The sequence below is a fragment of the Sceloporus occidentalis genome, unplaced genomic scaffold (assembly GCF_023333645.1).
Source record: "Sceloporus occidentalis isolate IW3139 unplaced genomic scaffold, rSceOcc1.0.p SCAF_2, whole genome shotgun sequence".
NCBI classification, from domain to species: domain Eukaryota; kingdom Metazoa; phylum Chordata; class Lepidosauria; order Squamata; family Phrynosomatidae; genus Sceloporus; species Sceloporus occidentalis.
The window spans coordinates 263,787,405-263,807,719 of NW_028316982.1; the positions used below are offsets into that span (position 1 = coordinate 263,787,405).

General features: G+C 43.3%; 1 protein-coding gene across 16 annotated transcripts in view; it reads left to right on the top strand.

The window, feature by feature from the left end:
* Window positions 1-20,315, top strand: part of DLG2 (discs large MAGUK scaffold protein 2) — a 1,248,672-nt gene that overhangs the window by 721,286 nt on the left and 507,071 nt on the right. The gene's annotated exons all lie outside the window — the stretch shown is intronic.

A 20,315-nucleotide genomic window follows, 5' to 3' on the forward strand; every position in this document is an offset into this window, starting at 1 on the left:
AGAGAGTTTATTGGATCTATTTGTTGTTATTGGTCACTGTTGTCAAGCTGACTTTGACTTAAGGTGACCCTGTGAATGTGAGATCTCCAAGTCACCCTGTCATCAAATGCTCTGCTCAGGTCTTGCAGATTCAGGGCTGTGGCTTCTTTGGTCGAGTCTATTCACTTGTAATGCAGTCTTGTTCTTTTTCTCCTGCCTTCTACTCTACCAAGCATTTTTGTCTTTTATAGTGAGTCATGTCTTCTTATGATAAGTCCAAAGTATGATAGTTTAGGCATCTTGGTTTCTAGGGAATGTTGTGGCTTGATCTGTTCCAATGCCCATTTATTTTCTTTTTTATCTATAGAACTCTCCTTCAGCTCCACATTTCAAATGACTTGATTTTCTTTCTTTCAGCTTTCTTCACTGCTCAGCTTTCACAACCATACATAGCAACTGGAAATACTATGTCATTGACAATCCTAACTAGTATTCACTGATACAACTTTATACTTCTAGATCTTATCTAGTTCTTTGGAGAATGGAGGATAAAACAGAACATCATTGTGTGCTATGATATAGAAGGTTGTAGTGTGGTTAAGATGTGCTAAGAAAAGTGTCTTATCACAGCCTTGGGAATCCTCATTGTGCTTTATTCAGGACTGGTTACATAGCTCATTTACTGTAGAACTGTGGTTGTTTGTGGGTTGGCTAGATGGATTTTGAAGGAGGATGGTGACACATCAGAAATAAAATGATGGTTTGGAATATTGAAGATAAGGAATGGTTGAAGAGACAAAATTGTACAAAGAAAACCTGCAAGAAATTATTATATTTACTCAGAGAAGCGAGATGGGGGCATTATGCTGACAGTGGTGAATGTGATGTGCCCTTTCATACTCTACAACAGTAGCACTATGATTCCCCTCTATCTGCCATAGCTACCTGTATGGAATTCTGGAGTCTGTAGTTTGGTGAATTCTAAATACCCTTCGCTAAAATGCAAATTACAGGTGTCCATAGGATGTTGCCATGGAAATTACAGTGGCATCATAGCGCTAATACTGGATAGGCTGAAAGGGCTCAAAGTCTTACTAATGCATCATTCTTTTCCAACCACAGAAAGAGAAAGCCATCTTGCCCACTCCATATCATAGTTAAGTCCCAGAAAATATTATTTTGGACTACAACTCCCAGGAGCCCTCTCACATCATAGCCCATGGCTGTGCTGGCTAGGGGTTTCTGGGAGTTTATAGTGTCCTATGCTTCAGTCAGCAAGTGTCCCAGGAATCAGGTAGTTAGAGTCCAAGAGCTGTTGAGCAGTTAATTCAATCCAGGTCACTGTAGCCAGCAGGACAAAGGGACAAAGTGCAGTACCTTGCATTTCTCCGTGCTGAAATTAATTTTGTTAGCTGGGCCAAAGCTAACTAAATGAATTTCAACATGGAGAAATGCAATGTACTGCACTTAGGGTGAAAAAATGAAATGAACAAATATAGGATGGGGGACACCTGGCTGAATGAGACTACATGTGAAAGGGATCTGAGAGTCCAAGTAGACCACAAATTGAACATGAGTCAACAGCGCAATGAGGCAGCTAACAAGGCCAATGCGATTTTAGGCTGCATCAATAAAAGTATAGTGTCTAAGATCAAGAGAAGTAATAGTGCCACTCTATTCTGCTCTGGTCAGGCCCCACCTGGAATATTGTGACCAGTTCTAGACACCCCAATTTAAAAAGGATGTTGAGAAACTGCAGCGTGTCCAAAGGAAGGTGACCAAAATGGTGAAGGGTCTAGAAACCATGTCCTATGAGGAATAACTTAGGGAGCTGAGGATGTTTAGTCTGGAGAAGAGAAGGTTAAGAGGTGATATGATAGCCCTGTTTAAATACTTGAAGGGATGTCATATTGAGGAGGGAGCAAGCTTGTTTTCTGCTACTCCAGAGACTAGGACCCGGAGCAATGGATGCAAGCTCCAGGAAGAGATTCCACCTCAACATTAGGAGGAACTTCCTGACAGTAAGGGGTGTCCGACAGTGGAACACACTCCCTTGGAGTGTAGTGGAGTCTCCTTCCTTAGAGCCCTTTAAACAGAGGCTGGATGGCCATCTGTCAGGGATGCTTTGATGGGGGGTTCCTGCATGGCAGGGGGTTGGACTGGATGGCCCTAGCGGTCTCTTCCAACTCTATGAGTCTGTGATTCGGTGAGAAGCTAGAGGGTGGTCATCAATGGGCCAAGAGGGTCATTCAACAAGTCAGTAGTCCAAATAAAGATAGCAAGAAGTGAAAGAAAACTGTAAATTATAACCAGTCCAAGGTCAGATAACATGAAGAGTGAAGAGTACTGCTAGTCATCAAGAAGGATGGTTGAAAGCAACAAGCAGCCAGGGAATGGCTGGGAAATTTATAGGCAACTTTTTAAAAATAATAATAGGCAGAGGTATCATCTGTAATCTATGTAATCTGTAGTCTATAATATGGTTCTATAATAATCTTTGATACAGCATGATTTATAAATTCTGTAAATGATTCAGCAAATAAGCGTACAAGCCAGATGGACAATGCAAATATTTCTTTTCAAGGATGAAACTAATCTATGAAAGACAGATCTGTCAAATTCTGTTAGTCTTGAGTACACACATCTTCTATGCTCAAAGGAAGTATTATGTAGTTCTTATTGCTGGGAAGCAAGATAGGAGAGGGATAGTGATGCCATGTTCTCCTGAAGGCTTTCTTGTTGGCTGAAATGACTGACACATTGTCCTGAACCAGTTAGATTTTCCTTTTCCTTCATAAAAAACATGTTTCTTTTTGATAGCTCCCATCTACAGGCATTCCTCCAAAGATTTATAGAGCAGGGCTAGGGGGCATCTGTGAAATGTAGGAAGGTATGGAATTGTCTGGAAGGCTCTGTACTGCTGGGGGGAAAAAGGATGTGAGTAAAATGTTAATGTGCTGATTGTGCCTTTCTTTCAAGGAGCCATTTCATTTTCACCTGACAGGTTTGTCAGGCAGGTCTGACTGAGAAATGGTGACCCATTGTTGGTGGTGAGGCTGAGCAGAAAGTTCGATTCTGTCTTCTCTGGTTAGTATCCAACACCCTCAGTCTCAGGTACAATGTGCCAGTGATCTTACTAGCTCTTTAAGAAACAATCAATGTTCCTGTATTTAATCTAAAGCTCCATATAACCACAAAATGACCATTTGGGAAGAAACCCGAAAGTGATTTGGTCCAGTCTCTTTGCACAGTAGCAGGATTTACTATAACCATGCGACAGGAGGAAATGTAGTAGCTCATGAGAGAAACATTATTTATTTGAGAGTGTCAGGCTGCATCCAGACTGCACAAATAACACAGTTTGACACCACTTTAACTGCCAAGGCTCAGTGCTATGGGATTCAGGGAATTGTAGTTTTGCGAGAAATTTAGCCTTTTCTGTCTTGTGCCACGACAAACTACAAATACCAGGATTCCATAGCATGGAGCCATGGCAGCTAAAGTGGTGTCTAACCGGCCTATTTCTGCAATGTGGTTGCAGTTTCTGACATTGGATTAAATGATATTGTTTGAACCGAACATGTTCCTTAAGCATCCTGCATCCAAATACAATATTGAAGGACCATTGTGCTCTCACTTTGCATTTGGTCTTTATTTCAAATTTCCATAAAGGACACTCTTTACAATAGATATTTCCGCAAGAAATAAATATATAAATATTTAATTAGATACGCAGTGGCAATAGTCAGTGGTGGCTCTGGTGTTAGTCGGTGTTAGTGGAGTGGTGAATCAGTTCTGAACATTAAAGCGCTGATCCAAGGTTCTCCAAATTAGGCCAGTATTTTGGATAGCCCCTTTTAGGTTCACACTAAAACCCAGACTGGTCTCACAATCACACTAACATTGGTGCCACTATTGCCAGTGGCAGTCATGTGGTTGCCACCTGAATGGGAAATGACTTCTGTACACTTCTTTTGCAAAAAAAAAAAAAAAAAAAAAAAAAATCCTAGCCTGGACCTTAAAATGATCCTGAAAGCCCACAGAACATGGTAAAAATGCCCCGCATGACCCATAGAGTGCATTTGGGGACTTTTTTTTATAGGGGAAGGTGTAGTAAGGGGTACAGCCCTTCACGGTCTCCACGCAGGTTAATGCAACCTGCCATCATTCCACAGTTGCCCACTCGGATGCAGCAGTATCTGTGTCCATATTCTTTGATGTGCATTGTTATTTTAAGATGTACAATACATCAAAATGATCTTCTCCCTTTTAGCAGATCAGAGGATTGAAGTTCAAAGAAACTATCATATCTAAGCTTCCTTAATGAGTCCATGACACATAGATTGCAGATTTCTGTGCCTTTGAGTCATTTCTGATTTATGTTGACCCTAAGGTAAACCTGTCACAGGGTTTTCTTGCAAAGATTTGGCCAGAAGGAGTTTGCTTTTCCCTAGATCAACCCAGTGGGTTTTCATGACCAAACAGGGAATGAACACTGGTCTCCCAGAGTCCTATTTTAGCCAGTATGGTGTAGTGCTTTGAGCATTGGGTTATGACTCTGGAGACCAGGGCTTGAATCCCCACTTAGCCATGGAAAATCCACTGGGTGACCTTGGACAAGTCGCACTCTCTCAGAAGAAGGCAAAGCTACTTTAGCCCTGATGGCCCAGTGGTTAAATGCCAGGACTGCAGCCACAAAGTTGTGAGTTTGAACCTGTAGGACTCCAAGTTGACTCAGCCTTCCATTCTTTATTACGCTGGTAAAATGAGTATTCAGCTGTGTGACTAATACATTGTAAACTGCTTAGAGAGTGCTTTGTTTACTATGAGACGGGATACAAATGTAAAGTGCTATTGCTATTGCCGGTACTCTAAACAACTGACAGAGTCCTGGTTCACTACTCCATATTGGTTTGTCTGTGTGTGTGTGGAGATGGAGAGGGAAAGAGAGGGAGGGACTGTTGTACTTTGACTATCATGGGTTTCAGTGACAGGTGGGCCCAATTTATGAATCATAGTGATGACAAGATTATTTCCAATCTCTATAGCGACCATGGAATTGCAATCTATTACAATTCAGCAAGCTAGTAGAAAACAGTGGTTTAAATCCTGTATGATCTTTATGTATGTTGTATGTGCACTGAATTCAAGCTCGTCCTCCCCAACATTCTCACTTACTGGGCAGCACTCTCTACGATCAACAGAGGACTGTCCTGCTATCACTTGAGAAGCAGCTGGCTGCATTTCTACCCCCTTCTGGGAGTGATCCCTGTTGTGACAGGCAGAAACAGGATTTTCTCCTGTCTGATGGTGTGGTGAAAGCAGGAGCCCGATGCTTCTGGGGTGACAGAGGAACAGATCCTTTTTCAAACACAGTGGTTGCTTCCCAGTAAATGAACATTGGGAGATCTTCACAGTATACCTATTCTAGTCCCTAGATAGAGACTGTGAATAAGTAACACTCACAAGTGCATAACTCCAGGATACAAATTTGTAACAGTGATACAGGGACCCTGTGTTCATGGACCAAATAACACGTCCTCCCCCCATCTTCTCTGTGAGGAGTCTGGATGATGCATGGCCAAAACCCTAGTTCTGATGTGAACAGTCTGGATGACGTCCAGCCTGTTCAGCATGGAACCCATTCTTTAACACCCTTACAATGGTCTAAAAGGGTACCTTTTGCTCCAGAACTTCAGAGAAGATCTGAGCTCTCCATTGTAACACCAGGTGGCTGTTTACAATGCATCCCTATATTCCTAAAATATAGCAAGTTGCCTTACACCAAGTCATACTCTTGATCTTTCTAGGTTAGTACTATCTCTGCTGACAGACAACACTTCTTCAGGTTGTAGTGTAGTAGTTAGAGTGTTGGATTGGGATATGGGGATCTCTGGTGGTAGTCTCCATTGACCTTGAGTCAATTGATCTTTCTCAGACTGATCTGGTTTAAAGGGTTGTTGGGAGAATAATGGGGTGGGAAAGAGAAGAAAGCTATGCATACTGCCTTGAACTCACTGAAGGAAAAACCAGACATAAAGGTAAATGAGAAATAAATAAAAATAAATGGGAATCTTTCCTTTCTGGATTGAGTACAACCCATTTGGGAAGCAAAGTACATAGTTTACAAAAGAGCTGCAGCCGCTATAGTGAAGACTAATGCAACAAGCACATCATTCACTTGTGAAAAGCTTCTTTTCTTCCCAAAGGATTGGTATATTTATTTTCCAAAACATAATTGTAAAAGTTGCTGCACTCATGATCTACAAAATCAATGGCGTATGTCAAATCTGCTTCGACTTATGGCTGCCCTGCAAATGAGAACCCTCCAAAGAACTCTTTTATTTACTGCCTTGCCCAGGTCTTGCAAGGGCTGTTAATTACAGGGCCTCTTGGAGGGATCTCATTCATAAACCCTGCTAGAGTCTGTCTCCTATCCAAATTGGTTTCATTTTGGCATTGGATGCAATCTATGGGGCAAGTTATTGTCTCAATGACAAAGCAAAAGTTTTAAAACATTTCTTGGACATATCTCAGGTTCACCCTTTGGTGGGATTACCAGGTTAGCGACCAGGCACAAAACCTTGGAGTGGCAAGTTTTTTCTGATTTCATCGAAGCACTTCAAGCAGACTGGAACTGTTCCTGGATCATCTCATTGTGGAAATAGGCAATGGGATAAGATTTAGGGATACAAATTAGTTAACCAGGTAATATGGCAACCCAGAGGTAGGGGCTGTGGAGAGAAGCATTTTGGATAGTCAAGGAGGTGGCAAAATGGATTCAACAGGTGTGCCAGATTTTATAGCTACTGTGTTTTGAAGACTTGTTTCAAAGTTGCATTGATCTGTACTCGAAGAATACTTTGATCTGTATTTATCTGTTTTGCATTGCTTTGGAAAAATCTGGGGGGAGGGGCTGAGAGGTGATAAATACTTTTCATAGTAAAATAGATAAATAAACTATTTGCTTGCCTCTGGACTCCATGTTTGGAAGTTTTCCAGAGGTGTGTGGCTTCTCATTATTTCAAACAGGATGCTGATGAAGATGGTTGTTTGTTCTGATCTAGCAAGACACTACTTACGTTGTTAACATTGAAAAGATGAACAGTGGTGTTTCAGTTTGTTGTTCCTTTTCTAGTTGTTATGTGCCTCAAGTATACTTCATCTTATGGCAGCCATATGAATTACAGCCCTACAGGAGTGGGTTATTAACAGCTCTTGCAAGACCCAAGCAGGGCTGTTAATAGCAAGGTTTCTTGAAGGTCTCTCATTCATAGAGTGGCCATAAGTCAAAGTCCATTTATTGGCACATAACAGCATGAAACTGGTACACCACTCTTCAGCACATCAAGATTAAGAACACAGGGTGGATGAGAAGAAGCAGATACCTTATTAAGAAGCATCGTGTATCAATGCTGTACCAGTGCATCAGTGCTTTAAATAAATGAAATTGTTCTATGGCCCGGAACAGATGTGCCAAAAGCGGCATGGTGCCACAGATACTAGGGTTCCAGAGTGTGTGGCAACTGCATAGATGTCACTGCACATCACTTATGCCAATGGGGTACTCGTGACGTGCATGCGCCATCCTAAAAAGAACTATTTTTTTCCAGGTTCTTTTTAGGGCGGAGGGACACCGGGCAGTTTGGATGCTGTGGCGTCCATCCACAGGCAAACAGGCTGCCGCTAGTCCGCCCTTGTGTAGCGGTTTTTACCAGGCCTTAGATATGTTAGAATTCAAAGACATAGCTGTGTTAGTCTGTAGAATCAGTATGTAGAGAGATCTTGTAGCACCGCTGAGACTAACTGAAAGAAAGAAGTTGGCAGCATGAGCTTTCATAGTCCAGCTGCATCTGAGGAAGTAGACCTAAGTCTACAAAAGCTCATGCTGCCAACTTCTTTCTTTCAGTTAGTCTCAAAGGTGCTACAAGAGCTCTCTACATACTTAGATATGTTAGAGTATTATTTAAATAAATAATTTTTTTCTTAGATATATAAGATATTTTTAGATATTCTTAGATATGCTGTGTTTTAGACATGTTGGTCCCATACTTTTAAGTATTTTGAGATCCTTGACAGCTTCTGGAACAGGTAAGAGACCACATGGGCCATATTTATCCCACCTAATTTCCCAGTCCAACCCAAGCACCTGGATCTTGCAACCTGTACTACTTACCAGTAGCTTCATTGGTTCAAGTGGAAATGGTAGAGAAACCCATGGGGGAAAAGGAGTCTCAACAAATTTGCTGCAACTGTGGGTGGTACAATACCTCTGCTTGCTCTTCCAGATCGCACACCTAACCTTTTCCCCAGCAGTCTACTTTTAAAAAAAAAACTTGTTCACATTTTAAACAAAGTGAAATACCAGAAAAATGAAGCAGCATGACATTTGGAAAACAACTTCCACACCAGTGCTTGCATTAATTGCTAGTGTGGGAGCTCCTGCTGTGAATTGAATGGAGTTGGTTTGGATCTCTTGCTAATGAATAGCTTGCTTTTATTGCTACTGAGTATAGGATACTGTGGGTTAAAAAAAAAAAGGAAATAAATAAGTTCAAGGGACTTCTTTACTGTGAGAACAACAGTGGAATAGACTGCAGGTGGGGAGTGGACTCTCCATCTTTGGATATCTTTAAACATGGATAGGCATCTTTCAGGAGTGCTGAAGTTTATTCCTGCATGGTAGGTATTGGACTAGATGACATTTGCAACCCCTTCGATTTCCATGATTCTATAAACTTGTCTAGCCTTCTCTGCTCTATGTCCTAGAGAAATACTGAATCTTGCACAGGGATCGGTGAAGAAACTGTGGCCTATAAACTGTATGTGGCCCCAGGGGCTTTTTTTGTACCCTGCAGTCTCAGATAAATCACCCAAAGTATGTATCCCCCACCCACAGTCAACCACCAAAATGGCATTCCTGGAGATCTACAGATGTGGAGCATAGCTGTAAATCCCAATGCACAAAATCAGCCAAAACATTAGCAAAAAGAGAACGGAATTGGCTTCTGGTTTTGTTTTCAGGCACATGGGAACTAATTTTTGGGCAGTTCCCCATCGAGCAAGTGCTAAGAGCCAAATTACCACCTGTATTCTCTGCTGAATTCTTACACTGAGGTTGTTGTTGTTGTTGATGATGATGATGATGAGGATGTGTACCTTCAAGTAATTTCTGGCTTAGCCTATGCTTAATATGTTGTTCTGTAGCCCTTTGACACTGAACAATTAGACCACTATGATTCCACTTCAACTGCCATGGCTGCATCCTCTGGACTCTTGGAGCTTCTAGTCTGGTCAGGCACTAGAGGTCTCTGGAAGAGAATTCTAAATGCCACTTTCTAGACTATGTATTCCAGGAGCCCATAAGAAGTTGCCATGGCAATTAGAACATAGAATAGAGTACCACAATTGTCAGTGTTATTATTAGTTAGGACCTCACTTTTCTTCCTGTTGAAAATTATTTTGTTAGTTTTGGACTGGCTATCCACTCTGTCTAAGTCATTTTGAATGCTGATCCTGTCCTCCGGGGAATTTACAAATTTGATACGCATACCTTCTATTCCATCAACTAAGTCATTTATTAAAATGTTGAACAATACCAGACTCAGGGCAGGGTTTGAGGACAACCCACTAATCACTTTTATCTAGAATGAATGTGTTTTGGTGTGTCTAGATACCCTTTTTCCTTTTCTCAAGGAGGAAAACATTTATGAGTGTTCTTCACACTCCCATCCCTCTCTTTTTCTATATACCTATCCTGGTATAGGTTGCCCATAATATCTACTCTTCCACAGGTTTCTGCTAAGTTCCTTTTCTCCACCATTTTGTTATTCTCTGGTAACTAACCAGCCCTGCTCATTCTCTGTCTCCTTCTGTCTGTTAGTGTGTCACCACGCTGTTTCACCCCAGACTTAAATGCATCTCACCCATTCCTTTCCTTCATGCCTTATCACCCATCACAGTTAATAATAATAATAATAATAATAATAATAATAATAATAATAATATGTTTTATTTATAGACCTCTATTCCGCAATGATCATAGCAGTGTACAGTAAAAATTGTAATACAATACAAAATACAAGGTGACAGTTAAAGGGGGAGAAGTCTCATCCTTCAGGCAGTCCCTGATGTTGCTGGGTCTGCCTGATCGCTCCCTCTGAGGCCAAGGTGACAGTTGAGGAGGGAGGGGCCTCTTCCTTCAGGCTGTCCCTGATGTTGCTGGGTCTGCCTGATCGCTCCCTCTGAGGCCAAGATGACAGTTAAGGAGGGAGGGGCCTCTTCCTTCAGGCAGTCCTTGATTGAGCTGGATCTGCCTGATCACTCCCTCTGAGGCCAAGGTGACAGTTGAGGAAGGAGGGGCCTCTTCCTTCAGGCTGTCCCCGATGTTGCTGGGTCTGCCTGATCGCTCCCTCTGAGGCCAATTGACAGTTGAGGAGGGAGGGGCCTCTTCCTTCAGGCTGTCCCCGATGTTGCTGGGTCTGCCTGATCGCTCCCTCTGAGGCCAAGGTGACAGTTGAATGCTTCTTGGGTTCCTCCTCCCCTGGTTTTACATATCTCTCCACACAAAAAACAAGAAGAAGAAGAAGAAGAAGAAGAAGAAGAAGAAGAAGACACAATGTCTTCTCCACTGTGTCTTCAGCACAAGAGTGGAATATTGTAATTACATGAGTTTGGATTTCAACTACCCAAGCTTGATCTCTGCCATGTTATACTATTTCCTTTGCTGTTCATAGAATCATAGAATCATAGAGTTGGAAGAGACCACAAGGGCCATCCAGTTGTGGGCGGGGCTGGGGTAGCTGGTTGCATATCGCTTTAAGAAAGAGGAAGTTCTAGGCACACGTGTGAAACAAACTCTCGAGGTCCTGGTTTGCTGCAACAGTGTCTTTTAATAGTTCCACCAAACACTCTTCCCTTTTTCCCCGGTGTGATCAACAAACATAGGCCAACGGGCCAAACAGACTCAAACTCTCACGTCTGCGGGCGTCCACCCTCACTTTCCCCGCTCGCCGTCCTTGGCGTCCTCTAGGTCTCGACTCGGCCTCCCCCCGGAGTGTTTCTCCAAAGGCTCCCGGTCAGCCTTGTCGCAGTCCTGAGGTGGGGGACCAGACTCCCACCTCTCCCCTTTGGGATCCCACCATTCGTCCTCCAGGTCTCGGCGCGGCGTCTGTGCCCACTCCTCCTCGTCCGAGTAGGTAAAGTCGCCTTCGGTCCGGGGGTCCCTCAGTTCCACCTCCTGGTGAGGCCCCTTTCGTTGGAAGGTAAGGCGGGTTCGGAGAGATACGGGGACGCCGTCTCTCCCAGGGCTCCTCTTGACCTGCACTGACCCTCTCTCGTCCGCAGCTCCCCGACCTCCTCTTCCGCGGCTTCTCCCTCCTCCCGAGCGCCACTCTCCCTTCCTTCTTATCCCTCCTCCGGGGCTCCTCCCCTCTGCTCGCTCCGCCCCTTGGCTAATTACTTCCTCCCTGTCCACCTGGTCTCCTTCCACCCCTCCAACTCTCCCAGTCTCCTGACTCCCCTCACTACACCAGTCCAACCCCCTGCCATGCAGGAAATCCAAATCAAAGCATCCCCAACACATGGCCATCTAGCCTCTGCTTAAAGACCTCCAAGGAAGGAGACTCCACTACACTCCGGGGGAGTTTGTTCAACTGTCGAACAGCCCTTACTGTCAGGAAGTTCTTCCTAATGTTAAGGTGGAATCTCTTTTCCTGTAGCTTGCATCCATTGTTCCGGGTCCTGTTCTCTGGAGCAGCAGAAAACAAGCTTGCTCCCTCCTCAACGTGACATCCTTTCAAATATTTAAACAGGGCTATCATATCACCTCTTAACCTTCTCTTCTCCAGGCTAAACATCCCCAGCTCCCTGAGTCGTTCCTCATAGGGCAAGGTTTCCAGACCTTTCACCATTTTAGTCGCCCTCCTCTGGACACGCTCCAGTTTCTCAATGTCCTTTTTGAATTGTGGTGCCTAGAACTGGACGCAATATTCCAGGTGGGGCCTGACCAGAGCAGTATACAGTGGCACTATTACTTCTCTTGATCTAGACACTATACTTTTATTGATGCAGCCTAGAATTGCATTGGCCTTTTTAGCTGCCGCATTACACTGTTGACTCATGTTCAACTTATGGTCTACTTGGACTCCTAGATCCCTTTCACATGTTGTCTCCTTAAGCCAGGTGTCCCCCATCCTATATCTGTGCATTTCATTTTTCTGCCCTAAGTGCAGTACCTTACATTTCTCTGTGTTGAATTTCATTTTGTTAGCTTTGGCCCAGCTTTCTAGTCTATTCAGATCATTTTGAATGTTGGTCCTGTCCTCTGGAGTATTAACTATTCCTCCTAATTTGGTGTCATCTGCAAATTTGATAAGTGTGCTCCCAATTCTGTCATCTAGGTCATTGATAAAGATGTTGAATAACACTGGGCCCAGGACAGAGCCCTATGGGACCCCACTGGTCACTTCCCTCCAGGAGGAAAAAGAGCCATTGTTGAGCACCCTTTGGGTTCGGCCGGTCAACCAATTACAGATCCATTTAACAGTTCCTTTGTCTAGCCCATATTTTACAAGCTTGTTTGCAAGAATATCATGGGAAACCTTGTCAAAGGCCTTACTGAAATCAAGATATACTATATCCACAGCATTCCCTTCATCTACCAAGCTGGTAATTTTATCAAAGAAAGAGATCAGATTTGTCTGGCATGACTTGTTTCTCTGAAACCCATGTTGACTTTTTGTGATTATGGCATTGCTTTCTAGATGTTCACAGACTCTCTGTTTAATGATCTGCTCTAGAATCTTTCCTAGAACTGATGTCAGACTAACTGGACGATAATTGTTGGGATCCTCTTTTTTCCCCTTTTTGAAGATGGGGACAACGTTTGCCCTCCTCCAGTCTGCTAGGACTTCTCTTGTTCTCCAGGAGTTCTCAAAGATTATTGCCAATGGCTCTGATATTACATTTGCCAGTTCTTTTAATACTCTTGGATGTAGTTCATCTGGTCCTGGAGACTTATATTCATTTAGATTAACAAGGTATTCCTCTACTATCTCTTTACTTATTCTGTGCTGAAATTCCCCTGTTCTGTCCTCTGCTCCATTATCTTCAGGTTGAGCACCCTTTGCCTTTTCTGAGAAGACTGAGGCAAAGAAGGTGTTGAGTAATTCTGCCTTTTCTCTATCTCCTGTTAGCATTTTGCCATCTTCTCCACGCAGTGGCCCTACCGTTTCCTTCTTCTTCCTTTTGCTGCGGACATATCCAAAAAAGCCCTTTTTGTTGTTCTTAACCTCTCTAGCAAGCCTGAGTTCATTCTGCACTTTAGCTTTTCTGACTTTACCCCTACACATGCCTGCTATTTCTTTGAATTCCTTTTTTGTGATTTCCCCCTTTTTCCATTTCTTATACATGTTCTGTTTCAAACTTAGCTCGGTTGAAAGTTCCTTAGTCATCCATCCTGGTTTCTTGAGACATCTCCCATTTTTCTTTTTCACTGGAACTGTTTGAAATTGTGCCTTCAGTATCTCTCTTTTGAGAAACTCCCATCTGGTCTGAACTCCCTTCTCTTTTAGTATTTCTGACCATGGGATCACCCTCAATACTTCTCTAAGTTTACTGAAATCCGCTCTCCTAAAGTCTAGAATGTGTGTCTGACTATGCCTGGCTTCTCCTTTCCATTGTATAATAAACTCCAGGAGAACATGATCACTTCCACCTAAGGATCCCACCACTTGCACCCCATTAACCAAGTCATCCTTGTTGGTTAGGATCAGATCTAAAATAGCTGACCCCCTTGTTGCCTCTTCCACCTTTTGGACCATGAAATAGTCTTCCAGGCAAGTGAGGAATTTGCTAGACCTTGAGGATCTGGCTGAGTTTGATTTCCAACAAATATCAGGGTAGTTGAAGTCGCCCATCACTACTACATCTCTCTTTTCTGACTGTGTGGTCATCTGTTCTAGAAAGGCATCATCCAATTCCTCCGTCTGACTTGGGGACTCCCACTATAACATCCTTGTTGTTTCACTCTCCTTTGTTTCTTATCCAGATGCTCTCCACCTGGCTTCCATGATTGATGTCCTGGATCTCTTCACTGGTGTAAATATCTCTGACATATAGTGCTATTCCTCCTCCTTTCCTGTTTGGCCTATTTCTCTTAAAAAGGTTATACCCCTCTATTTCCACATTCCAATCATGAGACTCGTCCCACCAGATTTCAGTGATGCCTATTATATCATATTTGCTTTGCTGTACTAGGAGTTCAAGTTCATCTTGCTTATTTCCCATGCTCTGTGCATTAGTGTAGAGGCATCGCAGACCACGGGTCCCATTTACATTTTGCTTGTGCAAGTTTATTTGCCTCCCACTGTTGGATCCTTGCACTTTTTTTCTTGTTTCCTCTATGTCTGTTTGACTATTTTCTCCAGCCCTTTCGCCTTCCTTAATATTGTCTCCCTTCCTCACGGAACTCAGTTTAAAGCCCTCCTGATCAAGTTCTTGAGACTGTTGGCAAAAACATTTCTTCCAACTGGTGTGAGATGCAACCCGTCCGTTGCAAGAAGTCCCTCCTCATGGAACCGCAGCTCATGATCAAAGAATCCAAATTGTTCTTGGTGGCACCATCTGTGAAACCAGTTGTTCACATCCGCTATTTTCCTCTCCCTTCCTGGACCGTGCCCTTCAACTGGCAGAAGAGACAAGATGACAACCTGTACATCCATTCCTTTCAGCTTTCTACCAAGCGCCTCGTAATCCCTTTTGATGTTCTGCAGGCTGTGTCTTGCAGTATCATTGGTTCCCACGTGGACCAAAAGGAAGGGGTATTGGTCAGTAGGCTTGACCAGTCTTGTCAGCCTCTCTGTCACATCACGAATCTTTGCCCCTGGGAGACAACACACCTCTCGAGACATCTTGTCAGGCCTACAAATCACTGCTTCTGTACCCCTCAGCAAGGAGTCCCCCACTACGACCATACGCCTCCTATGAGATTTAGCAGCAGCTGTTCCCTTGGGTGGGACGCTCAGGTTTGCCTGCTCTGTCCCTGAAGTCTGTCCATGCTGCTCTTCTTCATCCTCCTTGATAAGGGAAAGAGCTTTGAATCGATTCTCTAGCTGCAAGCTCCCCGAACAGTCCCTTCTTGGCCTACTTCTCTGTGTGACATTCCTCCAGCTGTCTTCTTCCTGTGTATGTGAAGTGACCTCCTCGGCTCTAGCATCTTCCTCTGCATGGTATTCGTCCAGGATTGTTAGTTCTGCTCTGTCCAGGAAATCCTCCTGCTCCCTAATATGCTGAAGTGTAGCTACTCTGGACTCCAGCTGCTGCACTTTCTCCTCCAAGAGTGCTACCAACTTGCACTTGGGGCATGTGAAGTTCTCCACTTCTTTAGGCAAGAAGACAAACATCCCACAAGTGTTGCAGGTGACTGCCGTGGTTCCGTCAGTGTCCATACTGAAAAGTCTTAGGAAATTACTGGAACAGGACTGTGGGCTTCCTCCTGAAAAAAAGAATCCTCCAGAAAACACCAACGCTAAGCCCCTGATGCTTCAACAATTTGTGGCAGCGAGCTCGATCAATTCTGCCTTTGCTGTAGATTTCCTTGGATTAAAAAAAATGAAATAAAAATTGAAATAAAATTTCACATGTTGTGAAGTGAGCCGTAAGAAAACAAGGAAAAGTGACAAAGCATTTTAGGAAAAACATGCAAATTTTTGAGATGCAGCAGTAGTTTCAATAAGTATGGGTTGCTTTTGTACATCTAAATATGTGTATGGATCTGAGTGAATTAAATATATTACCCTAACCTTGAGTGAAGTATTAAAACCTCTGGGAAAACATTCAAGCTACAGCCAGCCCACACCCACACCTCTCTTCACCAAATTCACTCTCTGACTTCAGGTTCTCTTAGCACTCCCACCTCCCACTGACAAGATAAAAGGGATTTGTTTTTGATCAGGAGGGGAAAATTTAATTTACAGATAGAATTGCTGACTCTTAAGAAATTTGTTGTTGAACATGGTTGCATAAATCCCTTTGGAGAAAGTTTGGATGTTTCTGTGGATTGTCATTTTGGCAGAGTCTGGCTTAATAATAATAATAATAATAATAATAAGCTGGCTAGGGCAGCCTGGGAACTGCAGTCCAAATAATAATAATAATAATAATAATAATAATAGTTCCCAGATTCCCCTCGTCAGCTTGGCTTGTAGCCATGCTGTCTTCTGGATCATTTTGGGGGTTGTAGTCTTAAAAAACCCTAACTTTTCAGAGTTCTTCAGGGAATGCAGGGATGAGAAATAGTCAGGGCAAGCAGTTTTTGGCACTAAATGTGACTGCAGTAGGTTTGTACAATCAGCTCATCAAGAACTTTTGGTTTTTCCTTTTCTTTTCAAGGTTATCACAGTGTTGGCCTGGCCACCCCACACACAGTCTGATGTGTGACAATGCTGCATTGCTTGTTTTTCTTGTAGGCTCCTTTTTGAATTCAACCAATGCTCCTAAAATGACAGCTTGATTCAGAAGGAAACCTTGCTCAGTGGCTTTCATGTTGATGTTTCCAGTTTCAATTTCTGGCCTCTCCAGATGGAAGAATAAATTAGCAGATGATGAAAAAAAAAACCCACCCCACAGATTGGGATGATAGAGAACTGTTATCAGTCACATACACTCCAACTGTCCTGGTTTGGCAGGGACAATCATTACTAATCCTCTGTCATCCCATTTTTTAAAGCTGCTTTTAAAATGTCCCAGTTTCTTTTGCTGCAAAATGAATTCAAAGTACAAAAAATAGTGTGCACTCCATTAATTCAGCAGCAAGGAGAGGAGAGGAGGGGAAGGTATCTTGGCTTTCCCCATGGGCTCAGGGAAAAGCAAGTTGCTGCAGCCTCTTCTGGCTTGTGGGTTCTTCCTCATTAATAATATTTGACATCTTGCTAACACTCTGACGTTGCTTGGATACACAAGTTTTCATCTGTGAAATGATGGAGGATATGCAGTAAGAGAAGACAATGCGAGTCTGTTGTTGTTAAGAGCTTTCACGTTGATTCTGATTCATCACTCTGATCACTCTATCACAGGATTTTCTTGGCAAGCTTTATTCACGGGAGGTTTCTTGCTGCTTTCTTCTAAGGCTGAGAGAATGTGATTTTCCCAATGACATCCAGTGGGTATGAGTGGCTGAGCAGGGATTTGAACGCAGCTTTCCTGGAGTCCTAGTCCAGTGCTCAAAAAACAACATTGTGTTGCTTCTCTTACTGTGGGTCTAGATCAGGGGTGGGCAACTGTGGGAGGCCAGGGAGCCACATTACTCTCCTAAGAAAGCTTGGCATCAGTACCCACCACCATCACCCTTTATTGCAAACCAACCAACCATTGTTTTGCTCCCCAAATGTCCCCCAATGCCCTCTAGGGGCTGCAGGGGGCATTTTTGCCATGTTTTTGTCCCCCCCCCCCCCCCCAGATCATTTTTAGCTCTGGAGAGGCCCTTTTTGAAACAGGGACCAGATTTCACTTTTGGTCTACTTCCAGTTTATAAAAAAGGTCTTTCTTGGGCCTAAAATACCCAAGAAGAGGCCCACAAATTGACAAAAATGCCCCCAAGCCCTCTAGAGGGAGCAGTTCATATTTATTTGTTTTATTTCAATGATTTATGTCCCACCGATGGGATTCAAGGTGGTTTACAATAATTTTAAACAGAAGTATTTTGAAATTTTGTTTTGAATTCCAGAGGGTTCTGAGGGCCACACAGATGCCCCTGTAGTCTCATGTTGCCCATGGAATGCATGCTGCCCATTTTTGGTCTAGATAAACAAAAATAGTCTAGAGATGCTTCCTCTTTGAGTAATATACCCAGCAGAATAATTTTGGGCTTTTTGGGGGCATCCTTCAAGGGAGCCTTGTTGGGGCAGTGGTTAAATGCTGATACTGCAACCATTCACAGCCACAAGGTTGTGAGTTCGATCCCAGGCAAGGCTCCAGGGTCCACATAGCCTTGCATCCTTCCGTAGGTCACTAAAATGAGTACCCAGCTTTTTGAAGGCAATTAGCTTACACATTGTAAACCGCTTAGGGCAGTGGTTCTCAAGCTTCCTAATGCCACAGCCCTTTAATACAGTTCCTCATGTTGCGATGACCCCCAACCATAGAGGAGCAATGTCTCGGTTCCTAAGACCATCGGAAATACAGTGTGCCCACATCATATGTGGGCGTGCCATATGCTGGAAGCCATGGCAGAAAAAAGTCTCCTGCGCCCTGGAAGGAGTAATGGGGCATGTGCCTGTGATGTGTGCCTCGCGGCATGCCACAGGCACAAGTCCCCTTGTTTTTTATGGGGTTTGAGCTTACACATTTTTTCTCTTATGTGGTGGTGGTGGGGAGTCCGGAACGGATCCCCTGCGTAAGAGAAGGGCCCACTGTATATGTTTTGCTATGGTCTTAGGCGACCCCTGTGAAAGGCTTGTTCGACTCCCAAAGGGGTCGTGACCCACAGGTTGAGAACCACTGGCTTAGGGAGTGCTCAGCTCACTGATAAATGGTATAGACATGTACTTGCTATTGTTTGCTTGCTATTGCTATTTTTCATCTGTAGACAAAACACAGTTTATTTTTTGTTGTTCTGGCCTGACTCTAGATATGAAAATATAAAACTCCATATATAATGCGGGGGTGCCAGATGTACCAGGTGTGTTGGGTGTGCAATATCCATTCATTTTTCAATCCATTTGTCAATCTATCCTTCTGCCTACCTATCATATAGCACAGTGATGATGAACCTTTTACAGACCGAGTGCCCAAACTGCAACCCAGACCCCACTTATTTATTGCAAAGTTCCAAGTCCCTCTGGCTTTCTAGTAAGAAACTCTGGCAAACTCTGTGCTAGGGCAACAGCATGTGTGCCCACAGAGTGCCATAGGTTCGCCATCACTGATAGCATATCCTACCTATATGAATGTATTTCAAGCAGAATTGTTACAGGCACATGATAACATTGAATAAGATGCCCCTGGTTTGTCTTAGGTCAGAATATTCTGGGAACAGCCTGAAGCTGCCCCTAATTCTTCCTGTTAACTGCACATTCTGGAGCAACACTGGGTGGTTGTCTACACACATATCCTGCTGTGTTGCCCAGTGCCACTGCAACTGGCACACCACACTCCCTCTGAAGTCAAAAACAAGGTGCTTATCGTTGATCACATAGCTGAGTGCCTCATTGGAATCTTGCAAGAGCAATTCACACTACTGGTGGCAGCAGCAGCAGGCAGCATGATGGGATGCTTTGTAAACAGCTGCCCAGTATTTCTCAGGAGTGCTCCAGATTTTCTTGAAAGGTCTAGAGCTTTGAGGGTTTTTTTAAAAAAAAATCTTTAACACAGAAATGCCCCAGTTTCACTGTGGAACTGCCCTTCCCACATGAAGGCATCTGCATTCGAATTGGGCCTTTGGCCCTACATCATGAAGACACAGCAATGTGAGGGTAAAGGAAAACTGGTTCATTTAGTCCATGTAGACATGCCTTTAGAGGTCATGGAGAAGTTGGTGTAGTGGATCATGAACTGGATCATGACACCAAAAAGGAAAACTGACTTGACAGATGAAATGATGGAGGCTGTTTGTTTCATGTTCTGCTATGTGAATGTTTGCTTAGTCGTTACGATTCAGTCTTAATGATTCTGCTTAGAAGGTTACTGCTGCTGCTCTACAGGATACAATTAAGTCTTTTGCCATTAAGAAGGAGGCTTAATTTCAGCAGAGCACCTTCAGCTTCACCACATATAGTAATTAAATATTTAGTTCTGTATTAAATTAGGCATGCCATGCAATCATTGGGAAAAGGGCTCTTCATTTTCTACAGCATAAATGTTTTACAAGGCGCAGTATTGCTTCTGGTAAATTAATAATGAAGATTTTGGGAGTTTTAACTGATTATTAAAGTCTGAAGAAAAATTAATTTGGAGATGCAAAGTCAACATCTAGAGTAGGCGATCTCAATTTGTGGTGGCATTAGAAACATGCTAGTTATCAGTTAATTGGAATGGCAGTGGAGAAATTAAAAAGTGAAGCAATTTGGTGCATGTCTGGGGGGTTAATTTCCATATTCATACATTCATATGCACACAGGCTGTTTTGTCTACCCACATTTGCTTTTCAGGCCCATACCAGTCTGGTCCACATTTGCTCCAGCCAGGGTTGCAACCTATAGAGGGGCTCAGATTCCTTCAAATCAAGGAGTATGGTTCCACAAGTTGGGTCCTTCTATAGTCCATGTGGACAAGGGGGGTGATATGGGGTAGGGCCTGGAATTCATTTCTTTCTTCCCCACCCTGAAGCTCGATCTTAT